Source organism: Archocentrus centrarchus, chromosome 20 (assembly GCF_007364275.1).
Source record: "Archocentrus centrarchus isolate MPI-CPG fArcCen1 chromosome 20, fArcCen1, whole genome shotgun sequence".
In the NCBI taxonomy this organism is placed as follows: Eukaryota; Metazoa; Chordata; class Actinopteri; order Cichliformes; family Cichlidae; genus Archocentrus; species Archocentrus centrarchus.
In genome coordinates, this window is record NC_044365.1 from 29370762 (window position 1) to 29388883 (window position 18122).

Sequence of the window (18122 nt, forward strand, 5' to 3'; positions counted from 1 at the left end):
TTTCTGCGGCTGATTTTATTTCACTTCATGATTCCTCTCTCTCTCTCATTCCATTATTGACTGACTACAGGTGATGCTGAAAATTGGAAAGAAACTTAGCAAAGGACAATAGAGGGAAAGCTAACTGCAATACAGCAAGGTGAGTGATTTCAAAATAAAACAGAAAGCAGGTAAAGAGAGTTCATTGCAAAACCCCCAAACCACGTCACTTTGTCAGTGTCACTCTAGAGTGCGATTACATAAGACTGCACTCTGGTTGTGGTCAATACAGCTTAGCTCCCTATAACCCAGGTTCCACCTACCAGAGTCAGGTTACATCAGTTTTTCCTCTTTTGGTAATTTCTGTATTAGAAAATTAGACCCAGATACTGTTACCTAAAAGAAGCATCAGTGGGAATGTCATCATGTTACCCGCTCTTCTCCTCAAAGACATTCTGCTATCCACACTGATTTTGTCACATGACTAGGATTTGTGCTCTCATTATTACTCAGCTGTCATTATTACTCAAGCAAAAACGCTCCACCTGTATATAAGTATTGATTTATTTCCTCACCTTTCCTTCCACCCTTTCACCTGTCATTATCCTTTCAAATATGACCATTAAGTTGACGATAAGAGGCTTTTTTTGTCTGTTTGTTTTGCCCTCTGTAACCTATGACTCCTCCCACTCCTCTCAACCCACCAGCGTGCAAACGCACGTGCCCATACTTAACCCCTTAACTGGCAAGGGCCCGGTGACGGGCCGTTTGTAGTCCCTTTTATATGGCAGGCTAGACCCTCCCATTTTTATTGACACGTCATTCGGCCAATCATGTAACTGGCTGCACCAAATCACCTGACAAAGCTACGTGACGCCCTCTGAGTATTATTGGCTCTGGGAAACCCATTTCTTAACATGATTGGCCGAATGAGGTGTCAGTCAAAATGGGCGGGTCTAGCCTGCCATATAAATGCACTTCATTCGGCCGGCGGACCAGACGCAGCCAGTTAATAGGCTATGAAATGGGTTGTTCAGAGCCAATAATAACCAGAGGGTGTTATGTAGTTTTTGTCAGGTGATTTTTTTGCTGCCAGTTAAGGGGTTAATGATCTTAACAGAATGTCGTTTGGGGAAAAAAATCAATAATGTTATCGATTCAATAAATACATTTTCAAAACATCTCTATATGTCTCTGTACTATATGTAATTTAATATTCAGTGCAATCACTTCAATTAAATGTGAGCGCACACAGAGAAATGCCTGCAAGCTGTTTAGTGACAGCAACAAAGTACTTGATGCAAAGCAAACGGGCCCACTTTAAAGCAAATCTCGGTGCTTACAGATGAAGATCAGTGTTAACACCTAATCTTGCTCCAAGGCACAACTGTTAATACACTGACATGATGCCACAAACATCTCTCCCTCCCTCCATCCCTCATGCAGGCTCTCATGCATCAGTGTGCTCCACTCGTCCATCCCCTATACACTTCACTAAATTCCAAAGCTTGACCCACAGCAGCAGAATCAATCAAGCCTAGATTAGCAGCCTGCCATAGATGGAGTTAAAAAAATAATAATGATCTGTATAGATGATTTCAATGGTCAAATCTGTTTGCTTCTTGTTATTTGAGCTTTATTATCCACCCATCCAATGACAGTGCAGGCTAATATCCCTACATGCAAGTTTCACTTAGTGCTTTTCCATTAAGCTGCAATATGCAAAATTTAACAGATTTACAATTGTGAAAGAATACACACATCCCTGAGAAACTGTTGAGATTTTTCATATTTCAGTAAGCAAACATTTAACAATCTTTCATCCAGTGAGTACAAATACTGGTGAAATACTATGGAAACAAAACAAACCTGTTTCATTCATCCATTTATTATAAAAATCAATTTCCATATTTCTATGGAAAGTGTTAAGTCCCTTGGATATAGCAGAAATATTTTTTTTTAGTTATTCTGTGCAATTTTCCATGTGACATCAGCTCGCTGAGCTTTGTCAAGCGCATCTGTGCAAAATGTATTCTAGCATCAGGATGTTTCTTCATTTGTTCACATGATATTTTGATTGAGAACTAAATCACCACGGATATTTTAAAAATCTGTTTAAAAAAAAAAAAGTCAGTTCAGTAGTGCTCCAAGTTTAACCTTGCTGGCTGTGGGTGGAAAAGTGCCAGCAGATCAGCTTTTTTCCTATTCTCACCAATTATGTCAGTTCTACTTTATAGTCTACGCTTGTAGACACACATCATAACTTTGCACTAATTCACAATTAAATTTCATCTACAACTATCTGTCTTATGTATTGTTACCAGTTCTAACTGTCTGGAAGTTACTGCCACTGATCACAAGCTTTGGCAAATGCCTTGTTGGCCTTGTTGTCTATTTTTTCCTAATTCTCCTCTTCTTTTACATTCAGTTCACTTCCAAATAGCACATTTTCCTTTTCAGAGGTGAGGACCTTTCGGCCTTTTGTTCACTACCCTCTGAGGTGCAAATCTGCTAGTCTAGACAGTTGAAATTTGAACTCTGAGCTGTAGCACTGTGCAGCATGGCCTGGACACAGGTCAGATGGGTCATTTCAACACCCGCTTTGACCAATTAACATTCAGTTGGCAGGCAGATAATGGCTACACAACTGGGAAATCTGCATGCTTGCATTTGATGTGCTTCTATTATGGCAAAATATAATTGTCACAGTATTTTTTTGCCAATATTGAGATTGTAATTACTTACTGTGGGGGGACCCACAGCTATAAATGAAAGTCTGGCAATGAATTTAGAAAGAAAGAAAAAAAACAAAACAAGCGCAACATTACAAACTTGGGGATAGCAAACTCATTGTTTTATCTCCATTATCTTATTTTCATAACTGTTGAAAGCCAGAAATCCCTTCTTGCATGTACAACCTCATTTTCTGCACTTTGTATATTAGATCGTCCAATTTTCATTCATTCTTAACCAAACAGCTTTTTATATTCATTTTCATACAGGCTCTGTGCTTGTGCATGCTTGTTTATGCACACGCCTACTTAGTCCACATATACATGCAAGTGTATAAATGTGGGTGGGTATGATTCATATGTTAGCTTGACTGTTAAAGCCCATCATACCCTCGAGGTATAATATAGTCTGTTTTATCGATCTTCACTTCACTCTGTCTGACTGCCTGGTTCACCTATACTCGTGTGCCCACACCAAGAGAGTGACAGAAAGGACACCAGGAAGATGAAAGTGGAACAAGGATATTTATTGATACCACCAGACATCTCTGATAAAGAGAAAGTGGAAGAAAAACCAGTACACTTGTTTACTGAAGTGCATCTCTTCCCGACTGTGTTTTCATAAAAATAGCATCTCGTCAAATCATAAATTTGAATTAGAAAAGGGAAAAGAGCGAAATGGATTGAATGGCCTTGTGCTTCTCGTGATACTACAAAAAAACCTGGAAAAAAAAACACAAACTCAAGGAAAAGGTAGTAAATCTGCTAATGATCGTGACATTATGATTGCCACAGAACTGTCTAAATTAACTTCAGAAGTCTGGGTAGTGAGGCGAAACAGGAGGCTACCAATTACAACACACAGTTGGACAGCAAAGAGGGCACCTGTGTTCTCAGCAGGGCTCGGTGAAATCTGTGGCCATGTGTGTTTGTATATCCATACAAACACGCACAGTTTGGTTTTTTTTCTAGGAAATCTGCTTTTTTTTTTTTTTTTTGTGACCAAGAGCAAATCAGTGAGATTAAAAAATAAAAAAAGATGATCAAGATTCAAAGACTAGAAATAAATATTAAATAAAACAACCCAAACTCAATGGTAGGCTGTAGATCATCTGAAACATAATAACCCCAAATTGTTATTGACCAGCAGGATTCAATTCCTGTAATAGATCCAACAACACAAGACACATCGGCACATCGGGAGTGCAAGGGGGAGCTAATACTGCTGACTCAGGCTATGTGGCTTAGTGTGGGAAAAGGGGGATGGAGACAGAAAGTTGGAGAAAGAGAAGAAAGAGAACGGTGCTACAATAACTAAGTTAAAGACAGGGAGATAAATAAAGGGAGGAAAACAGCACAGAAGGAGGATTGAATGGAAATAGAATGAAGAAGGAACAAAGGAAAAATATGCACATACACTACATGGAAAACAGTATTTTCAGCCCCATGAACATAATGCTGATTTTCAGCAGTTACTGTCTGTTTCCAGCATGTGAACGCCACCTTCTTTAGCAACAGAAATTGTCCAACATGAACCCTAAATCCAAGGGAGTGGGGGAGGACACTGCAGGTGTGAATGATGTAATTAGAATCTGAAAAGAATCTCACTTTGGCCCTGAAAGAAACCACCAAGAAAACCCACTTGTGATTGGTTAGTAGATATGTAATTAAGCCACAGGCTTGGTAACTATATCATTACACATCTCCAGAGAATAATTGGAGGCCAGAAGCAATGAGATGCAATTTTCTTTCAATGTTCTGCCATGAAAAAGTTTGCAATGTAAGGCTGGGTGTTCTATCTGGATTTTAAATGATTAGATCTTTAATCTACAACATGAAGCATTATATTTATATTAATATTTTTATGATGCCAGTGTTTGAAACCCTCTCCACAACAATCCCAACTCAACTCTCCCATGGCCTCTTTCTTTGTTTATGTAATATGGACGACGCATCTTAACAAACATCACAAAAATGATCAAAATCAAAATGCGTTCAACTTTAGCAAAAATGCTAATTTGAATTACAACATACAACATACACATATGATGTGCGCACAAGTGGCAATAAACAAATACAGATGTGCAATACACAAGTTTAAAAGGGTGTCATTTAAAAGGAATTACAAACTTGTCCTGATTTTTTTGCTATGTTACTTTACAGCATATTAACTACAAAACTCATTACATCACTGCGTCCGTCCACAAAGTGCTCACAGTACTAAAAGCATTGCTTAATAACTACACAGAAAGGACAGGTTTAAAATCTGTCTGTGTGCGTATCTCTGCAACGAGAGGCATTTTCTGGCATCCCGTCTTTCGCTAATGGTAAAGATCAATGGTAATCAGTGCTGGTATAATGGGGGACTAGGCCCTCCATCATTATGACATTAGAGGAAAAAGCTGTCTTGGGACCTTCAGTAGAATGTAAATAGTAGCAACGTCACAATGGGACAGAAACAACAGCAGCTCATATTACATTATTCTACAGCTGCCCTTCAGCTATAAATTTCCATTTCAAATGATACCCTATGATTATTAATAATATGTAAAAAAAAATACATCATTATGATGGCATACTGAGGGAAAAAGTCAAGATAATAATGACGAGCTAAAGGTATTGCTAAAGTGTATAAACTAATTGTGAAGTCTATCTATCTATCTATCTATCTATCTATCTATCTATCTATCTATCTATCTATCTATCTATCTATCTATCTATCTATCTATCTATCTATCTATCTATCTATCTATCTATCTATCTATCTATCTATCTATCTATCTATCTATCTATCTATCTATCTATCTATCTATCTATCTATCTATTTTTTTACTTTAATTTAAAGACTTCAGAGACTAGACAGCACAAATACAACAACTGCTTGAATCACAGTAAAAACAGTCACTTGCAAAACACCACAGCTATTGCTCAAATAACATTTATGTTGCATCAGGGTGTTCAAGGGTAGGAGAGCTAAAATATCATAAAAATTTAGAACTTAGAACATGACAAACGTCTTGCGCAGTTTGTTCAACAACTCGGGATAACAGGCTGTATCTTCACTGTCAGTCTGTTCTGATGAAACGTCCAGCGTATCAGCTGCTTCTTCTCTTTCTCCTACCTTCTGTCGCATTCAAACATTAACATTACTTGGGAGCTAGTTCAGGCAATCTCAAGCTGCACTGTGTCACACACATTAACATACTCTCCTGTCAAATACCAGGTACACTTTCCCAATATGTTAGTCTATTTAAGCTGCAAGGATTTCCCACTGCTCCTTCTGGCAAGTCAGCGCTCCTGCCTGCTCGTCTAACCTCTCCACTACCCCAGCTTCCACCTGTGGGCTCCAGAAGGATGTTTAGTCATTGTTCCTTCATTTCTATGTGAATCATAATTGTGTGGGGGGGTGATGAGTTCAGAGCATAGATGCCAAACTCTAGGTGCTGTGTTCACGGAGGATTTAACAATTTTTCAGCTATTTGTTAGCCCATACTGACCATTTGTGTATTTTGCATATTTGCATATGGTACCCTACTGCATCCCAGAACACAAACATACCTGGCTACAGGAAGGTGTTTAACTCAAAACTTACAGAATACACCTGGTAGTCATGTTAACACTCTGGAGTTTGTTTGGAACTAAGACCACCTCCACCAAAGGGTCTCGGTGTGGATGTTTTGGTATGCACCTAAGTGCAATTACCATGTTCACCTGCACAGGCGGACCTCACCAAGGGGAAAAACGAAACAGAGTTCAATTTACACAGACCAAGCACTGCAGGTGTGACAACACCCTTAGAAGCATACGGGTCAGAGGGCAAAAGTTCCTTTTGCTGTGCATGCTGTACAGTTTTTTTCATGAGGACAAAAACAGCTCTTTACTATACTAAAGGCTACTGTCCATCTATACACATCCATACTTGCTCTGCCCTGCACACACTTTCTTTTTCTTTTTTGCACTGCAGGTTGTGAAAGATATTACACTTTTTCATGCTAATTTTATGTTGCACTACACATCCTCCACACCTCTTCTCCTCTAACTCATTGTGTCTCCATCCTTCCATCCCTCATATTTGGCTCCTTCAGTCTGTGCCCCAGAGGGCCGCAGGAGATGTTTTTGTCCTTCGTCTGACATATTGTACTCCAGTGATTTATATCTCTGCACCTCTGCCTCTTTCTTTCTCTGTGCTTCTCTGTGTCTTTCTGTCCCATTCACTTCTACCTCTTGTAGCTCTTGCTCGTTGTCCATTTTTTTCTTGTGTATGTCTGCACACACACACACACACACACACACACACACACACACACACACACACACACACACACACACACACACACACACACACACACACACACACACACACACACACACATACGCAGTAGCTTCAAGCCTAGTCAAGTCAAGTGTAGAGGAGAGGTCTCTAATCCTGTCCCAAAGAGAGTGGGCCTGCTGAGGGATTAGAGAAGGGATGTGGGGTATTGAAGGGGGACAGCAAGACAGAGGGTGTGAGAAGGAGTAATAGTCCCCTTAAAAGACCATATTATTCATACTTAGAGGTTCATACCTTGAATTTGGTGTTTTTCTTATACTATACATTGCTAAAGAACCTTTTTTCACTCTGTCTAAAATGCATTGTTTTAGCTCCTGTGTTTTAAGGCCCCCACCTCCTGAAAAGCCCAGTCTTCTCTCATTTGTCAGCAGGCCCTGCAGAAACTATGAGTAAAATGCAGACCTCTAAGACATGTTTACTGACAAAATCCCAGAGATCAAGCCTGCATGTTCAACCCAGAATTGGGCCAGAAAAAGGTTGTTGCTATGGTATTATGTTATACAGCATACAGTACAATGCTTTAAAGTGCTGGCCTTTACCATTTCTGAAGTAACTCATCATCAATTATTTATTCCTCTCACCTGAGCTGCATGAAACAAAGGATTTCATGCAGCTCAGAAGCATGACTCCCTTTGGCTAGGACTTTGTGCTTTGCAAATTTGCAGACCTTTTATATGCACAAAAAGTTGTATAACTTGGTAAACCAAAGGAAAAGACCTAAAAAGCATTATATAGTCACTTTGACATGGATACAGTTTGAAACCTGTGGCAGTAGCCAGTTTGAAAGACTCACTGAATTCAAACTGAATTTTCAACCTTCATTTCTACCTGGCCAAAATGTGAGTCATGCTTAGGTTTTGTTATGAAGGCCATGAAGTAAGGTATGCAAATTTAACATCTCTGCATTCTAACAAATTTTAAACTCAGAGTCTCATTCTTCCTGGTGGAATTTATTCCAAATACACCTATGGAGAGTGGGAGTGAGACATAAAGAGTGAGAAAGAAAGGGAGTGCACTTTGTAAGTGTGCAAATGAAACAGAACAATTAACAGCGAAAAGTAATACTGAAGCACACCTCTCTTTTCCCCTTGCTTTATGTACTTAAGTGTGCAAAAGTCGGCGCCTGGGTGGCTTAGTGGTGAAGCTGGCAACCACATGTGTGAATTATTATATCTTTATTTATATTTATAATAACTGCGGCTGCTGTTACACCCAAATTTCCCCTCTGTGGGACAATAAAGGCTGTTTCTTCTTCTTCTTCTTCACATACATATACCGCGTTGCGGTGCGGGCGGCGTGGGTTCGAGTCCCAGCCCGTCACCAATTTGCCTGTGTGTCTTCCTCTGTATCTTTTCCCCATTTCCTGTCTCTCTCCACTGTCCATAAAAGCTGCAATGGCCAAAAATGCAAAAAAAAACTGTGCAAAAGTCTTGAGCAACCATTTCCTTTTTTCCTTCTTTTTGCAGCGATTTATTGAAATGTGTAAACATAGATAAAAATAAAGTATATGAGCCAAAAAAAACAGACAAAAAAAAGATTTTGCACAATTCTAACAAATTTTAAACTCAGTATTCTTGGGGGACATTCAAAGCTCCCTGTAAAGGTCTCTATCAAGATGATACGGTGGGCCTGAAAGGTCAAAAACACTACAACTTAAGAAAACACTAGCAAATACAAAAATCCTGCAAAAGCACATAAAACACAGCAGATTTTGAATAAAACACAAAGGAAACAGAAAAAAAGACAACAAAAGTTGAAAAAAATGTAAAGAGAGTTGAATAAAATACAATAGAAATAGAAATGTAATGAAAGTAGAAGGGTAATGTGTATGACTCATATAATACTGTAGATATAAGTTTGAAATTAGTTGTTTATTTTTTAGCTTGAGACTTCCACAGCTGTTCCATCAGGCTATTTTAGCATTTACTTGTCTTCATTCATAATCTCTCTCCTGACCTCCGCTCTACATACTGACGACAATTAGAACCAAAAATCTCAAATTTGGATTCATCACTCTGTAAGACCTGTTGCCACTGATTTTCAAATTGTTCAAAATGAAATCAAAGTGTTGGTACAAAAATTAAATTTTATGTCTGTCAGGCTGTTTTTGCATTGTTGGCATTTTTCATAAATTCAATTAAAGAAATAAATTTTGCACCAGGCTGCTAATAAAAACGTGCCTAAAGATAGAATTTAAAATTGGGTCTGTGTTAGGTTGTCTGTTATGTGTAAACAACACTTGTTCATCCCTTTGAGTTAGGTGCCTTTTTAACGCTTGAATGTTTTGTAGGTCAGTCTTAAGTGGCTTAACAAACTGCTTAAAAATTAAAGGAACACTTTTTAATCAGAGTATAGCATCAAGTCAGTTAAACTTCTGGGATATTGATCTGGTCAGTTAAGTGGCAGAGGGGGTTGTTGATCAGTTTCAGCTGCTTAGGTGTTATTGAAATTAACAACAGATGCACTAGAGGCTCAACAATGAGACAACTCCCTAAACAGGAATGGTTTTACAGGTGGAGGCCACTGACATTTATTTCCTACTCATATTTTCTGACTGCATTTTCACTAGTTTTGTATTTGGCTATTGTCAGTGTCACTACTGGCAGTATGAGGTGATATCTGGACCCTACAGAGGTTGCACTGGTAGTCCAACATCAACACGTGCCATTTGTTGTTTGTTCCAGCACAGACTCAAGAGCATGGAGGAGATTCCAGGAGACAGGCAATTATTCTAGGAGAGCTGGACAATGCCGTAGAAGGTCCTTAACCTATGAGCTGGTCCGGTATCTGCTCCTTTGTGCAAGGTGGACCAAGGTGAGCACTGCCAGAGGCCTACAAAACGACCTCCATTAGGCCACTGGTGTGAATGTCTCTGACCAAATAATCAGATACAGCCTGACACAAATCCAATATAACACCACTGAGACACATCCAACGCCAAGTTTTGCTTCAGACTGTCCAGGAGCTCAGTGATGCCCTGGTCCAGATCTGGGAGGAGATCCCTCAGGTGACCATCCGTTGTCTCATTAGGAGCAATTCAACCCTCTGTAGGTTGATAATTTTCATTTCCATCAAATGATGTGTTATCCTTTCATTCCTAACACATTACACAGTCCATATTCCGTATAGATACCAGGCATGATCCCCCCCCCCCCCCCCCCCCCCCCCCCCCCCATTGAGTGTTCCTTTAATTTTTTTTTTTAAGCAGTGTATAAATGTCAGCTACAAGGAATGGAGTGAAAATAAATGCAAAAGCAGCCAGTATCCAAAGAAAAGCTTTGAACGACCTTCAGAAAACCTGGAGAACGATTCCTCAAAACCACTTTACAAAAAAGAATATAAGAAGGTCTTGCTGCTTGGAAGCAAAATACTAGGAAGTGAGGGGTGGCTCAAGACTTTTGCACAGCACTGTAATTAAGTTGTTTACAAGTAAGATATTTGATGTTATAGCTGTAGATTTGAGAATTTTGGAAGACTGATAACAAAGGATTAACACGTGGCAGTTATCTTATATGAATGGGAGGAAAGTGTAAAAACATTTGTTTAGACCAGTCTCCTGTACTATATGCCCTACAATACTGTCAAAAAAAAGGTTTTTTACTCACATTGTAAGTGAACTCTATGGAAGCATAGTTCATTTGACTGGGCTCTGAGTGTGGTTATCACTGACAGCTACACAAGACTGGACTATCCACTCTTTTTTGCATTGCTTTCTATTCCATTTTTCTCTTGCCAGTTCTGAAATCCGGGATATGACCTGCGTATAATGGACAGTTGTCCTCATTACTGAATGACTTCCAAATAGCACTTGGATGGAAATATATGTGTCTACGAGTGTGTTTGTCTTCAAAAAAGGCAATCATGCAAAACTAATCCCACTTTTTCACACTGCTGCAGGTTCCCAGCACAGTAGAACAAGCCAGGGAGTTTTTAAAAGTCCCTCTGCCCTACATCACCTTGTGGAGACAGCAATGCATTGGACATCAAAATTATGAATTACATTGTCCATATAACCATTTTTCATATACAATGTGCACAAAGACCTATAACTTTTTGCTCTGTAAATCACTCTGTTGGTAATGTTTCGATAAAACTAAAACAAAGTGTACTTTTCCTTTTTCGTCCACCTGTTGGCATGTCTCTGTCACCAGCACTACTTTTTGACTGGACACAACGTGTATCCCAGGCTTTCCTTTGGGAACTGAAAAGCCTTCCAAGGACAGTCACTATCAGATGCCTTCTGCTTTGCATACGTGTTATGCAGAAACCATGTACACAAACATATCATAAGTCACATGTACACATCAGAGATGTGTGACTGCAAAACAAAACTGAAACCCAGGGCACTTTTATGATTTCTGTCAGAAAATCACATATATGCTGGCATGCACAGCACCATGAAGAAGAAGAATGAATTTCCCAAAGCTGTTTCATGTGATTGAGATACCACGCACAAATTTGCACTTTGCATATGTCATACCCTCAATTACGTTTCCCAGTGACAACAGTCAGCCTCATTTGAAAAAGGTTGCCATCCGCAGATTTTATGCCGAGGGCTAAATCGGAACCAAAGTGGTGACTTATGAAAAATGTATCACAATGCTCAAAAATGATTTTTTGATTTTCTTATTTTTTTTTTCACCATGCACAAAACTAAATAAAGACCAGACATAATTTGCTTATTAAAATCTTAACAATATGTTTTTGTTTTTCTCCAACTCATTAGCAAGGTCCAGAGTGATGCTGAAGATGCCATTGTTGTGTTCTTTTCCATTTTGATAAAATAACCATAACTGCTGAAATTTTAGCAGAATCTAATTTAAATCAGCTTCTGTTTTTGAAAAATATAATTATATAAATATAATTATTTCCTGTTTTGCCATTCCCAAGAATCAAGACAATTAGATAGCTAAATGTGCGGCTCTTAAAACTACACAAGTGTTTTGATCATTATATGGTCTTTGCATGCTGTGATTGATGAATTATTGAAATATGCCCTGATTAAATTGTAATGACAACTACATCTAACACAAGTTCCATTTTTTGGGGGGTTTTCTTTTTTTTTTTTTGGGGGGGGGGGGGGGGGGGGATAAATATTGCTAATGATTTACTTTTTTTTGTAATGATGGTTTTCTTTTAAATTTAGGCTGATTTGTACTTTCAGCTTCATTACAAGCATACATTGTGCAAGATGATGCCTCAGCTGCCATTAATCCTTTGACACAGTAGCAGTATATTTCTAAAATGATTTTTAAAAAGACCCCTCATAAATAGTGATTTTTAACAGCTTAACCCTATGTATCCATTTGAATTTTAGGGCTACGAATGCTATGTGGGGGAGGGGGATGACAGCTGGCTCTGCACACATGTGTGACTTAGTGTGTGAGTGTGGGTATGTGTGCGAGTATGTCAAAGAGGACTTAAAACCAAACCGCAGATGATGGACTTAATCCGGTCGTTCAGTAGGTCATGCTGAGGAGAGCTACTCTGCTGCACTAGCTACGCTGAATCGAATCTATCTATCTATCTATCTATCTATCTATCTATCTATCTATCTATCTATCTATCTAAGAAGAATATATCTAACTGCCTAAAAAACAGAAAAAAAGAAATAAAGGATTCTGTGAGAAAGTGGAAATAAATGAAACAGACAGCAGAGCTGGGCAGTGAAAAACGACTGAAGAAGAGAGACAAAGAGGAAGTAAGAGCAGTAGCAGTGTGCTCTGTTTCTGACCCATGTTACACGAGCCTCCAGACAACACTAGAAATCTGTTAACAACAGGAGTCCATTTAGCTTGGAGTGACTAGAGTAAGGGTTATGAGCTGGACTCTGCACCACCCTGTCCATTAGTCACAAAGGGATGTTCACACAGAATGGAGAAGGGTGTGCAAATGCACCCATGCAGACACAAATACAAACACACACATATGCACACAAATAAACACAGTTTAGGCAAAATGCATTCACAGAAAAAGGGGGAAAAGGGTATATGCACTCTCTTCTTAGGGGTCAGAAATGTTCACCCTTATATCCATTTAGCCTTCTTCTGCTGCCGAGCTCCTACTGCAAAAGTTCACAAGGAGCGAGTGCAAAATGGTGAGACAGGCAGAAGTATCCTCCAAGGATATCAGCTGTAAGGCCAAGAAACAACAGTGGAGAGGACAAAAGAGCAAAATGAGTGCAAGAGACGAGATTAAGAGTAAGAGGTGAGATGAGATGAGAAGAAAATGAAAGTTTCAAAAAAGAAAGAAATCAAATGACAACTTTGGATTCGGAAATTGTGTTAGATTATTAAGATTAAGATTAAGATTAAGATAGTGTTTATTTGTCACATGCACAGTTATACACAGTACAATGCACAGTGAAATGTATTTTGTACCTGCAACCATATATACACACACATATAAATAAGAAGAATAAAAATAAAAAAAAAAAAGTAATTCACACTATACACTATACTCTATATACTATACACTATACACACTTTTATAAATTATAATATTTACATTGTGCAATAATGGTCCAGTTAGGGCTCAGAGTTGAGCAGACGGATGGCTTGTGGGTAAAAACTCTTCTTCAACCTTTCAGTCTTAGCCCTCAGGCAGCGGTAACGCCGGCCTGATGGGAGCAGGGAGAAGAGAGAGTGTCCGGGGTGGCTGGGCTGTTTTAGGATCTTCATGGCCCTCAGCCTGCACTGCTTGGTGTAAATGTCCTGCAGGTTGGGGAGGGTGGTTCTGATGGTCCGTTCAGCTGAACGAACCACCCTTTTTAGGGCCATGAAGTCCTGCTTGGTGCAGTTTCCCATCCAGGTGGTGATGCTCCCACGCATGATGCTCTCGATGGTGCAGGTGTAAAAGTTCCTGAGCACCTTGAGTGGGAGCTTGAAGTCTCTCAGCCGCCTGAGGAGGTAGAGACGCTGTCTGGCCTTCTTCACAGTGATGTTTATGTGATGAGTCCAGGACAGGTCCTGTGAGATGGTCACTCCCAGGTATTTGAAAGTGTCCACTCTTTCCACCTCAGCACCACTGATGACAAGTGGATGGTAGTCCCTCTGCTGCTTCCTGCTGAAGTCCACGATCAGTTCTTTTGTTTTGCTGACGTTGAGCAGGAGGTGGTTCTCCTGGCACCAGTTCTCCAGGCGGGAGACCTCTCTCCTGTAGGCTGTCTCCTCATTGTGAGAGATTAGTCCCACAACAGCAGTGTCGTCAGCAAACTTGATGATGACGTTGGACTCTGACGTGGCCTCGCAGTCATGGGTGTACAGTGAGTACAGCAGAGGGCTGAGCACACAGCCTTGGGGGGATCCAGTGTTGAGGGTGAGGGAGGATGAGGTGAGGTGACCCACTCGTACCACCTGTGGTCTGCTGGTCAGGAAGCTGTGAACCCACCTGCACAGGGATGGGCCCAGGCCCAGGTCCAGCAGCTTAGAGACCAGCCTGGAGGGAACTATGGTGTTGAATGCTGAGCTGTAATCTACAAACAGCACTCTCACATAGTTCCCCTTACCAGTGTCTATGTGTGAAAGGGTCTTGTGGAGGAGGAAGGATATGGCGTCATCTGTGGATCTGTCTGGCCGGTATGCAAACCGGTAGTGGGTCGAGGGTGGTGGGCAGTGAGGAGGTGATGAATGTCTTGATGAGTCTCTCAAAACACTTCATCACCACAGAGGTGAGTGCTATGGGCCTGAAGTCATTGGGGCTGCTGGGGTGTGGTTTCTTTGGGACAGGGACTATGATGGACTTTTTAAAGCAGGTGGGAATCACACACAGTTTCAGTGAGAGGTTGAATATCAGTGTAAACACAGGTGCCAGCTGGTCAGCGCAGGTCTTAAGGACACGTCCACTAATACCGTCTGGTCCAGCCGCTTTCCTGGTGTTTACACGTCTAAACGCCCTCCTCACGTCGCGCTCCGTCACAGTGAGTGTCTCCGCCCCTCCGGCCGGGAGCGCAGCGGGCTGTCGGCTTCCCGACTCAAAGCGCGCAAAGAAGATGTTGAGTTCATCAGCCAGAGAAGCGTCGGCACTCACCGGGTGTGTGTGTGGTGCTTTGTAGTCCGTGATGGTGCGTAGTCCCTGCCACAGTCCCCTGGAGTCAGACTGTTGTAGTTGCTGTTCCAGTCTGCGGCCGTAGCGATGTTTAGCCTCTTTCACCGCTCTGCGGACGTTGTATGATGCAACCTTGTAGTCCTCCATGTTCCCAGAGGCGAGGCCGGAGTTGTAGGCAACGGTGCGGGACCTCAGGGCGTCGCGGACAGATTTATCCACCCACGGCTTCTGGTTGGGAAAAGTCCTGATGGTCCTCCTAAGTGAAGTGTCATCAACAACTTTCCCAATAAATCCCACGACAGTTTCCGTAAACTCCTCGATGTCTCCGCCCGCGCTGCTGCGAAACATGTCCCAGTCGGTTGAATCCAACGCACCCTGCAGAGCGGCCTCTCTTTGATCAGACCACCGTGTCACTTCTCTCACAGCAGGGGGTTCCTGCCTGAGCCGTTGTTTGTATTTCGGCATCAGAAGCACAGAGGTGTGGTCAGACTTCCCAAAAGGCGGAAGAGGCTTTGCTTTGTAGCCATCTTTGAATGCAGAATAGCAGTGGTCTAGGGTCCTCTCTCCTCTGGTGGGGCAGTCGATGTGTTGAATCAATTCCGGTATCACCTTTTTCAAGTTTGCACTGTTAAAGTCCCCGGCTACGATGAGAGCCGCATCACGCTGGTTAGCCTGATAGGTGGAAATAGCCTCATGTAGCTCGGATAGTGCAGTGTTTGTGTCCGCCTGAGGTGGAATATAGACGGCGCTGAAGATGACCGAAGTGAACTCGCGGGGCAGGTAGTGGGGACGGCATTTCAGGGTTAGGAGCTCCAGGTTAGGTGAACATGATTGTTTCAGAAGGACAACATTCCTACTGTCACACCAGTTGTTATTAATCATTAGGCACACACCTCCTCCTCTTGATTTTCCAGACTCCCTCGTTCTGTCCGTGCGATGAACACTGAAGAACTCCGACGGCTGTACGGCGTGGTCCGGTATGAGGGGGGTCAGCCATGTCTCCGTGAGACAGATGATGTTGCAGTCCCTTATGTCCCTCTGAAACTGTATCCTGGCCCTGAGTTCGTCCAGCTTGTTATCCAGTGACTGGACATTAGCCAACAGGATGCTCGGCAGTGGCGTTTGGTGCGCTCTGCGCCTCAGCCTCTCTCTTATGCCGGCTCTTTTCCCTCGGGGCCTTGTCCGTGACCTGGTCCGTCCTTTGTTTGAGCTGGCCCACTGGAAACGCAGTATTTCCTGAGGCCAAGTCGGGTCGGGAGAAAAAGGTGTCAGAATACAGCCAGAGTGCTGTATTCTGATATTAAAAAGAGTCTGTCTGTCATACGTGATATGACACAGAGCAGGCGGAATTATAAAGTCCAAAATTAGAGCTAAACCTAATATAAACAAACAAAGCGTAGGAGCAGGTACGACGGCTGCTGACCTCACCGGCGCCATCTTGATAGGCCACACTTTAGATTTGGTTCTTCCATTTTGAAGGTCAGAGTCATACAAACTGTCATCACATGTTAACAGCCATCATTTAAATCATCTTCATTATCATTTTTATAATAGTGAGACTTAATTACTACTATTTAATTTGCATTGATTGACCACAGTGATAATTTAAATCTCCAGCCTTGCACACAGTGGACAGCCAACCCATAAACAGCGTGATGAATGCAGTTATACAGAATGTGACTTATTAGCAGAGCCTTTAGAAGACACTAACTAAATTCAGATCACCTGACCTGCTGTAGTGTAACCTGAATTCAGACTTTCCTCACAGTCTGCCTCGACAACCTAAATCTGGAGATGATCTTTATATAGTGGCATTTCAGTAAACTATATAATTGCTAATATATAAATATTAGTTAGCAGATGAAATGCAAGAAACAAGTGCTGGTGATATAAATTCCTCTATGATGCCTAAATATACTGTTGAGCTTTTTAGAGGTGCCTTTGGCTTAATTTTGTTGAAGGTATTCACCCGAATGATGACTGAAATTATTTCTCTTGACTAACCCTACTATGAAAGATACAGAAGGTCACTGATTAAATGATATTTTCTTCCGAGCTTATTTGCAGGAATGCATACCATCCTTTAAAACTGGGTGATTCAAATCTCAATAACAGGACAAGGAATGTATAACCTGTGAAATTATATTAAGCTGGGGAGGGGGAGGGGGAGTATTTTTCTTTCTCTATCATTATGTCAGTAGTCACATCACATTATTCTTATTGCTCTTTAGCCCTTTGCTAAAGAGCAATAAGAATAATGGAAAAATGAGAACAAAAGTGTCATTTTCTTCTCAGTTACAGAGTTCTCCAAAAGAAATGGAGTGACTAACAAGAAACAGCTTTGCTAATAACAGGGTGAGCATTCAGAGGAGACATAAACCACCAAGGTTTCTTGCGATAACTCTTGCATTTGCTTTCAATTTGTCAGAAGTGAAAGAAAATAATTGCCCATACTCACATCTTACACACAGCTATAGGAGGCTGCATGGATAGACTGCATTTCCCATAGCTACACTGCTCTTTGGGGATGTACTGATTCTGAAATTCTGGGCTGATACCAGTGTTATATATACACTGCAGTTTGCTAGCTACCCATGCCTTTCTCCTGTAAATGCATCTCCCCTGGATGCCATCATTTGCAGAGAGGCTTGGTCACCTTCTTTAGAATAAGACCTGCATTGATTTTGTGGAGAGCCAAGTTACTGGAGAGCTGAGGATAACCATTATCCACCTCTGTAGTGACCATTTTTATACCATAAACTTTGAAAAAAAAAGCTTTGACTGGAGAAAGCTGGAATTCACAGATAATCTGCTGTTACTGGTGAAGGGTGCCGAGCCGACTATCTGCCTTCCCAGACTTTATCCACTTCATCCGGCAACATCTGCTGCACCACTGTAGGCAGTATGAGACCAATAACTCAGAACACATATTTACTTCCTCTTTAAACAGACTTTTTTCTTTTCAGTTCTTCACCACTATGTTGTTGAGAATATATGGCCAGCACAAAACTGATGTGATGCAACAGATCTAATAG